This window comes from Miscanthus floridulus, chromosome 1 (assembly GCF_019320115.1).
Source record: "Miscanthus floridulus cultivar M001 chromosome 1, ASM1932011v1, whole genome shotgun sequence".
In the NCBI taxonomy this organism is placed as follows: Eukaryota; Viridiplantae; Streptophyta; class Magnoliopsida; order Poales; family Poaceae; genus Miscanthus; species Miscanthus floridulus.
Genome location: NC_089580.1, coordinates 187,222,665 through 187,232,566, shown reverse-complemented (window position 1 = coordinate 187,232,566; position 9,902 = coordinate 187,222,665). Strand labels below are relative to the sequence as shown.

General features: G+C 48.0%; 1 pseudogene; it reads left to right on the top strand.

Moving 5' to 3' along the window:
- The first annotated feature begins 2,971 nt into the window (after positions 1–2,971).
- LOC136505610 (purine permease 3-like) lies at positions 2,972–4,183 on the top strand (annotated as a pseudogene).
- Positions 4,184–9,902: the final 5,719 nt, after the last annotated feature.

Here is a 9,902-nt window from a genome sequence, read left to right as displayed (position 1 = left end):
GGGGTACCCTAGTATTAGGTCCCTGACACCCCACCTTTCCACACTGGCACGACGCCCATCTCTTCTAGGCCGCCCTGAAGGCTCGCACCCGCCTCTTCCACAATAGCACCGTGCATCTTGTGCCTCCTCCCCACATAGTCGGCGGCGACCTACGCCTCCTCTACGCGTCGGTGGCCATGGCTTGACCCTGGTGAAAGGTACTAATGGCTAGAGGGGGGTGAATAACCTATAAAAATTTCTACAACAATACTAAGCAATGTGGTGAGACAAATATGAAGCGAAGCGAGTGTTACGCTAGCCTACTAAAAATACAAGCCTCATATCCACAATTCTAGTTGCTATGATCTCTAATTCACACATAAGAGGCTATGTCACTACCACTAAGTTAGTGAGCTCTCAAAGACTAACTAAAGAGCCTCACTAACCATTAGACACGACACAAGCTAGTTCTCAAAATTAATTACATTAAAGAGCTTAGCTACACTAGGAATGTAAATACAAGAGAGGGGATGATGTTTATACCGTCGTGTCGAGGAATGAGCCAATCACAAGATGAAGTCAATCAATCACAATGAATACCAAGAAATCCTCAGGACAAGATGACACAACGATTTTTCACAAAGATTCACTTGCTTGCCGGTAAGCTAGTCCCCGTTGTGGCGATTCACCCACTTGAAGGTTCATGCGCTAATATGCATCACACGCCTAACCTGCAATCGGGTGCCGCACAACCAACACAAGATGGGGATCACACAAGCCACAAGCAATCCACTAGAGTACCATTTGGCTCTCCACCGAGAAAAGGTCAAGAACCCCTCACAGTCACCATGATCGGAGCTAGAGACAAACACCTTCCTTTGCTCGATGATCCTCGCTGCACCAAGCTGTCTGGGTGGCGGAAACCACAAAAAAAACAAGTGAATCCCACTGCGAAACACAATCACCAAGTGCCTCTAGATGCAATCACTTAAGCAATGCACTTGGATTTACTCCTAATCTCACCAAGATGATGAATCAATGATGGAGATGAGTGGAAGGGCTTTGGCTAAGCTCACAAGGTTGCTATGTCAATGCAAATAGCTAAGAGAGTGAGCTTGAGCTGACCATATGGCTTAAATAGAAGCCCCCAAGAAATAAAGTCATTGGGCTCAATAGGCAACTCACTACGTGATGACCAGACACACCGGTCGGTCTGACCGGACATGCAACGCCAAGCGTTCGGTCCACAGACTCGCGCCACGTGTCCTATCTTCAAACCTCGTACATCGATCTCCAACGGTCCACAGGCTCACGCGCTTGAGTAAATGACGACCGGACGCACCCAAAGCGCGACCGGACGCACCGCCACTGCGTTAGATCAAGCAAGCACCCGAGCACCGAACGTTGTGACCGGACACGCCGCTAAGTTGACCTGACTCACGCCCAAGCCGAGTCAGGTCACTTCTAGTAAGCATCTAGAGCCGTATTTCTACGACCGGACGCGTCCGCTCAACCTCAACCTAACACTGTCCAGCGTCCCGTCCACACTGCCGTCGCGCGCTAAGTCCAGCAGCCTCACGTCAGCGTATGTCAGCAACGATCGGACCCAGGTACCGCGCGTCTGATCGTCTTCGTCCTCTAGCGAACGGTCAGCAAGACCGAGACCGCGCCACTGCACACCACTAACCGGACGCACCGGTCCAGCGTCCAATCATTGTAAACAACGCCTCCTCAACTTCAACTTCGCCACCCTTAATCAAATGTGACAACCACCAAGTGAATCAACTTGTGCATGTGTGTTAGCATATTTTCACTAATATTTTCAAGGATGTTAGCACTCCACTAGACCTAAATACATATACAATGAGTTAGAACATCTAGTGGCACTTTCATAACCGTATTTCGATACGAGTTTTACCTATCTTAATAGTACGCTATCGATCCTAAATGTGATCACACTCGTTAAGTGTCTCGATCATCAAACCAAAAAGTTCCTATCAAATTTCACCTTTGTCTTGAGCTTTTTATTTTTCTCTTTCTTCTTTTCCAAGCTTGGGCCCTTGATCATCACCATGGTCACACCATCATCATGATCTTCACCAATTGCTCCATCACTTGAAATGTGCTACCTATCTCATGATCACTAGAGGAATCTATTAGCACTTAGGGTTTCATCAATTCACCAAAACTAAACTAGAGCTTTTACCTAGCCACCCTCATGGACACCAACATCGACGATCTGCACTAGCAACATGAAACACTCAAATGCAACATACATTTGAAACATTTGGGACGTCCGCTTGCAACTTGTAAATAAAACAATTGCAACATGAAACAAACACTTACTGCAACATAAGACTGAAATAGCTAAAATATTTGGAACATACTGTTGCAATATATTTGTGAAAACATATGCAACATCCAGATAAGAAACGATTGCAACATACATCTGGAAACCGATGAAACATTTTGAACAAACGTTTGCAACATGCTTGTGAAACAATTACAACATATGCAACAACTCCTAATCTACTTTTGCAACATCCATAAGAAACAACTACAACATACCTTTAAAACGTAAAACACCTGAAACATATATTTGTATCATAGGGAGAAGCCTGGCCCAATCGATTCCGGCTGTCGGGCCGGAGCCAGTGACGAGCGGCGGCGCACGAGCACCACCACGGCCAGCGCCACCGGTACCAGGCTGGGCTCGGCGGCGACGGTGAGGGATGGGGGACGAGGAGCTCCATGGCTATCGGGGTGGGGGAGCACGGTCGCTAGGGTGAGAGAGGGCACCGCGCTCTGGTGGACACCATTTCTGTGACGGAGAAGACGCTAACGGAGGACGTGTCCATGCGCAGCTCGTGGTGGTTCCAGTGTCGCTGTCGCGCGCAGGATATATGATATACGCACGGGCACGGCACAACCTATTATATCTAATCTGAGGTAGAACTAATCCGAGTTCTGAGAGACGATCCCACAGGTAGAAGTAGAAGTAGAGCTACACGAAAGCTGAGGCCATATGCAGGACATCAACAATGCTCCAATGCGGCCTGGCCACCGGCTGTCGCCGCTGGTCATAATCAGCGCCTTTCTTGTCCTTCTCGGCGCCGGCGGATCGCTCCTCATCCGTGTCTACTTCGTCCAAGGCGAGCAGAGCCTGTGGCTTTCCACCATGATCCAGGTGTCCGGCTGGCCGCTCCTCCTCCCGCCCATATGCATCTCTCTGCTACTCCGTAGCCGCAGGGACAGGGACGGCGGCTACAATATCGCCGATGACATCCTCCAGCCTCGTCTCGTTGGCGCCGTGGCCGTCCTGGGTGTTTTCTTCCGCGTTGGCGTGCTACGCGTACTCGCTGGGCTCGCAGGCCCTGCCCCTGACCACGTCGTCTCTGCTGCAGGCGACGCAGCTCGCCTTCAACGCGTTCTGCGCGTTCGTGTTCGCCGGGATCCGCTTCACGCCCTTCTCGGTCAACGCGGTAGTCCTGCTCACCGTAGGCCCGGCGGTCCTCGGGGTCGGGCCATCGTCCGAGGAGAAGGTAGCGGGCGAAGGGTCGAAGGCGGCGTACTGGGCAGGGTTCTCCGAGTGCATGGCCTCGGCCGCGCTGATAGGGCTCGTGCTGCCGCTCCTCGAGGTCGCCATGTCGAGGTACGGGCGCCGGTGGACTGGCCCCGTCGCCTCCGCCTCCAGAGTGCCTCCATCGTACGCGACGGTGATGCAGGTACAGGCCGTGATGGGTGCGGCCGGCAGGCACGGTACTGTGCCTGGTCGGCATGGCCGTCATGAAGCAATTCCGGGCGGTGCCAAGAGAGGCCGCCGCGTTCGGGCTCGGCGAGACCAACTACTATTCGCTGCTCATCTCTGCAGCCGTTTCCTGGCAGTTCTTCAACCTGGGGATCATGGGGCTCATCGTCTGCTCCTCCTCGCTCCTTGCCGGCATCATGGTCGCGCTTGTCCTGCCGCTCTCGGAGGTCCTCGCTGTCATCTTCCTCCACGAGAAGTTTGACGGGGTGAAGGGCGTCGCCCTGGTGCTCTGCCTCTGGGGCTTCGTCTCCTACCTCTACGGCGAGAGCGAACAGAAGCAGGTGACAAAGAGAAATGAGGACCCCGAGTCAATGTGTTGCCCCTTGATCACCTCCACTTGTAATAACTTTTAAATACTCATATTTTGTCCCACGGTCGGAATTGCTCAGAGGACCGAGCCAGCTATGCGCCTATGCAGGAGAATACATCCACCCTGTGAGGAGTGATTTTTTTTTAAATTTTAACACCTTTTGTAAACTAATTTTAAATCTAACACTATTTTTTTTCTTCCAAAACTAACACTCATGGCGCGGCCGTGCATGGTGGCACGGCAGGGGACTGACGTGACGACGACCGGAAAGGCTGACCGTTGACGTGGCAGGGCCTGCCGCGCCACTGATCTTGGTGCGGCAGAGCCGAATAAAAGCCCCGCCGCCAGTCTCGTCTGCCCGAGTAGCAAACCCGTCTACCTGCGCCTGGCCGCCGTACCCGCCGCCCGCCCGACCTCCGTTGCCGCCTCCCTCCCATCCCTTCCATTTCCCGGACGCCTCCCTCCCTCCTAGTCTTGGTTCAAGGTTAAGGTTAATTATTAAGTTAGAAGTATGTTTACCATGTATATTTTTGTTGCTATAAGTATTGGTTATTGTTTTTTCGTTGCAATGCAAATGATTATATTTTACATTAATTTACGTTGTTTTGATTGATGTTTAATTTGAACCATTTTATTAGATGGAAGACATGTTTCGGAAACAGGTATGGCGAAAATAGGGTCGTCCTAGAGAATTGTACCCCAACGAGTCTAGCAAAGATGCCCCCGTCCCTCCTGAACTCCACGTCCCTAAATGTGACTGTGGTCATCTGGCCGACGTGTTTCAATCGAGACATCCGGATACAGCGGCTCGTTGCTTCTACACATGTAGTCGTTTTAATGTAAGTAATTGTTTTCATATATTTTTTCTTCATTTGTATTACTAGGTTATTAATATTTTGTTGGAATTTTGTTGTGTAGGCCCATGAGAGGTGTTTTTTCTTTCAGTGGATCGACGGTGCAGACAAGTTTGACCCTAGATACCTCTTTTTCGACGATTGGTAGAGAGGGCGACATTTACGAGAGCACTTCGAGCGATGGGTTCCACCTCCCCCTAACCCCCCTCCAATGACGGCTAAGAAGAAGCACTTAGCCGCAGTTAGACGACTCGAGGAACCTCCTTTGTGCAATTACGAAGATCGAGCTGTGATAAACCCTGAGAATACGTTGGAGTTTCTACGTTCAAACAAACATGAAGTAAGTGCAAAGTGTATGTGTTAAAATGTTGAGCTATATGTGTTCATGTACTAATGTCACGTTATTTAGGTGTATTCAATGGCGAAGTGTTGTTTCAAGGAGTGGTTGTATGTACCTAAGAACCAATGGCCAGAAAAACCTCCAAAGGCAAAGCAAAAGAAGAAAGAAATATTAATTTACAAAGCACCTCCAGTCAAGTGCAATGTGGTGTTAAATCCAATTACGGTATAGTCCCTTCGGAGCTTGGAATAGGCCATTATTGCGGCCATATGGTTGACTATGATGAGATTGGTTATTTTTGTGGTAACCATGAAATCGTATTTTGTTTCTTTTGCTAAGACATATATGATATAATTTTTTGTTTGAACAGAGCACTAGGAAATGCAGGTGGGAATGTTATGATGGTCAAGCTAAGTTCTTGGATGAACTGAAGGGGAAGTAAGTAATTGCATGGAAGAGGAGATATGAACCTAACTATGTCAACCTTTTCGTTAAACATCACAAATACAAGATGTGTGAGTTTGCTAGACAGCGCGGTATTTGTAACCCGATCGACGTTGGGCTTGACAAATAGGGATTGGAGAGACGGATAACGTTAGAGGAGGAGAGGGCAAGGAAGGAGGCAAGGGAGGAGACAAGAGTACAGATGTAGATCTTGAACGAGCATGTTGTTGCATTATGTGCCAGTGAGTGCTTGAAAGCCTTTTTCGTTGCCTGATTTTAAATGTAATATAATCGCATTGCTAACTAATTGTATTTTATACATGAAGGGATTGGATGCAGCAAGAAACATGCTGCAGAGGTGGCTCGTGCAAGGTACGAGGAAAAAAAGTTAGATGAGCACAAAAAGTGAGCTGGTCACACCATTGAATCATCGATTATGTTGTCTGCTGAGGGAGATGATGATGAGGACAACACTGCCAGACTCAGCGAGCTCATCACTCTAGCAGAGGTGGGCTTGCAGGCGGAGGAGGCTGAGGATGACACTGGCAGACTAAGCGAGCTCATCGCTCTAGCAGAGGTGGGCTTGCAGGCGGAGGAGGATGACTACGCGTTCTTCACTCAGGCCACAAAGGCCGCTTACGACAGGCGACACAGAGGTTAGAGCAATGCAGGTGAGTCTAGCCACATGAACGAGGAGGAAGAGAACACGTTCTTGTCTCAGGCCGCAGATGAAGCAAAGGCCGCTTACTACAAGCGAAAGGCAGATCAGGGTAATGTAGGTGAGCCTAGCCACGACAATAGGGTTGTGGTTGAGGATTGGTACTTGGACGACGAGTTGCTTACTCAGTATGTTTCTGACTGAGGGTTTTTGATAGCGCAGTCTGCTAGTTCCATGCTTTATTAATGATCAATGTAGCTATGTACTAGAAATTCCATTGTATTGTTTTATATTCCATTTGAACTATTGATGTATTGTACCCATGTATCATGTACTCGGATTACCCATGGTCGATCTTAAGTGATCCCATCCGTTTGTATCATGCGTTGAGAATTTCTAAAATGAACATAATCGAGTGAAATTATCTCAATATTGGTGCCATAGCCCACTGGTTCTACCGCGCCACAACCCAGGTTCTACCGTGCCATAGTCCACGGCGTGGTAGTGATGTGCCATATCCCATGGCGCGGCAGTGACGCGGACAAAAACCGACCAGCCTCGATTGAGCTGTTGTCGGTGATGTAAACAACTACAAGTGCTGCCGCGAATGTGCGCAAGTTGAAACAAATGTGAAGCAAATAAATGGACGACCAGTTGCCACATAACATTTGCATTGGTTCATGAGTCTTCACGTTTCGGACAATAATATTCGTTCGACATAAGTTCAACATAACGAACTAAGTCCTAGGAATGTAAGGATCCCTCAAACGCCTCTTGGAAACCTCGTCGTCCGGTGGAAGAAGGGGATCGTCGTACTCCACCTCAAGAAAGGGAGTACATCTGGTGCGGTGTGAGAGGAGCCATCCTATTACAAATTGATAAACAAAGAGTTAGAGTATTCAAATTAACAATATTCAAATTAATAATATTCAAATTAACATTATGTAGCATTACAAAATTTGAACTACTTGTTATGCAATACGAACACAATATGAAAGCACCTGCTGCACTCGTCTTCTATGCCTGCTAGCCTTGTGATCAGATTCTTTGCAAACGGAGCAAAGATTCCTGCCATGGGTCTCGTTGAAGTCTCCCCCGCCATACATGTCTTTGTCATACCCTCTCATAGCGTCCATGTCCCCCTTGAGTCGCTTCTTCTTCCTCCTACCCTTCCCTACCTTCATTAGATCTAGATGCGGCACGTAGTCATAACCATTATAAGGTGGCCACTGTGTCGGGTCAAAGTATGGCTCGAAGCTCATCTCCCAAATACTAACGGTATTCGAACAGAGATACAAGGGTGACATATATGGCAGATCCTCATAGTTGTACCCGCGAACCCTGCAGGCCATGATCATATGAGAGCAAGGGGCATACATGATCTGAGGGACGTTGCAACTGCACTCTACCTTTTCAAGATCAACTCGGTAGTTTCGTCCACCATAATGTTCACCGCCCAAGCTTGTGCCACCCTTGCCCCATACACTAAAGATATGGCAGCGGGGTCCATATGGCTCGGTGGTGTGCTACTTGGCCAATTCCTCGGCCTCCTTCAAATGTTTAGCTCCGACCTTTCCAAAACGCCCCTACTCAGCTATATTCCTCTACACAAGTTCCCACCTTTTCACAAAATATTCATTGCACTTATGAAAGGAGAACTCAATAATTCCAAACACAGGCAATGATCGAACTCCGGTGAATACACGGTTGAAGGACTTCGAGGAGTTAGTGGTCATGATGCCATACCTAAAACCCCCCTCGTCATATGCTAACGCCCACTGAGCCTTCTATTCCATCTGCGCCTCTAACCAGGCCTTTCTCGCTTCATTTATCATCTTATCTAGTTCTCTCTTTGTCTCCTTGAGCTGGTGCTCTGTACGTACACACATAGAGCCTTTACCTTGTCACATACCTCCTGCTTCCGCTGACGCCGCTAGAAATTAGCGGCAAAGTGTCTCATGCACCATCTATGCACTAGAGGTGGGAACCCATCTATATGCTTAGCTACAACATTAAGAAGCCCTGGGTGATGGTCCAAGATCAAACATATAGTGTGAGATGAGCCAAGCACTTGTACACGTAGAAGCCGCATGAAGCATGACCACGAGTCATTTTTCTCTCCCTCTGCCAAAGCAAAAGCCATGGGTACTATATGTTCCTCAAGATCAACAGCAGCGACCATCATCAAGGTGCCCCTGTACTTTCCTATCAGGAAAGTGCCATCAACAAGTATGACTGGCCGACAAAACTGAAATGCATGTTCCGTTTGTGCGAACGACTAGAACACACAATAGAGGACATGCCTCAATGGGTCCCAAAAAAACATCCCTCTAGTGTTCACAAACCATTTCAAGCCAGGGTTGTAGTAATGCATTGCACATAAGATGCAGGGCACCCTGTTGTACGCTTTCTCCCAACTACCCCATCGAATCGCTAAGGTAATTTGCTTAGCATGCTAAGCCTTTTCGTACTTCACATCGTACTTAATAAATCTAGATATGGACTGTTGTAAAGAAGACACCGAAATATCGTTATTGTCATCAATGAGCCCCAATATATGATGGGCAAGGTAACATGTTGTGAGCTGCTAATGATTTTCCTTCCCTCTATTTGATAGGCAAGTGTGGGGTTCAACAACTTTACTTATCATCCACTTGCCATCACTCTGTCTCTTTCATGCATTTAACCTCCACATACAACTATTTTTGCATATCACGTGGTACCTCAACTCCTGGTCTGAATGAGTGACGGTGTACGGTCTATGGTGGTACACAGCATAGTCCTGAAGGAAGAGCTTCATCTCTGACATTGTATTGAATATCATCCCCTTCCTAAGGGTTTCTTTCTCATAGTCATACAATGATTTCCCACACATCTAGAGACCGGTGTCACAAACTACCATATCCATCATGCTGACATCCCTATAGTTTAGAACGCCACTGAAAGGTATGTTCATCGATCTTAGTTGCTCAAGCTCAGTCGCTGTGTAAGGTGGTGGTGGAACATACTGCTGCGCTTCGCTAATTCTGGCCCATGAATCATAGGGGGTATCATCTGCTACCAAATCTGTGACTAGTCTACCCTGAGCCTAGATACCAAGCAAAACCTCAGTTGGTACTGGTAATGGCATAGTATGAACCGGTACTGGCATGGCATCAACCGGTGTTGGCATAGCATCTGTACCTCCTTGGTCATCATTAGAATCGTCTGAATCACTGCTAACTACATCACCAATCCTGTCCTCCTCCTCCTACTCCTCCTCTTCCCATTCAAACTTATTCACATCGAAGTCATTGCTTATACAGCCTACTACAGTTGAATAAAACTACTCCTACGTCAACTGACCGTCCAAATCCATGTTATCCTGAGTTGCTTCCCCTTCGACCCCTAATTCTTGTTCATTGCCTCCAACACCATCAATGGACGGGACGTCCTGAACACCCTGCATCCTGTACCCATTCTCCACCACCATCTTAGCCATGGGCACATTGGAACCTTGGAGCACCCTA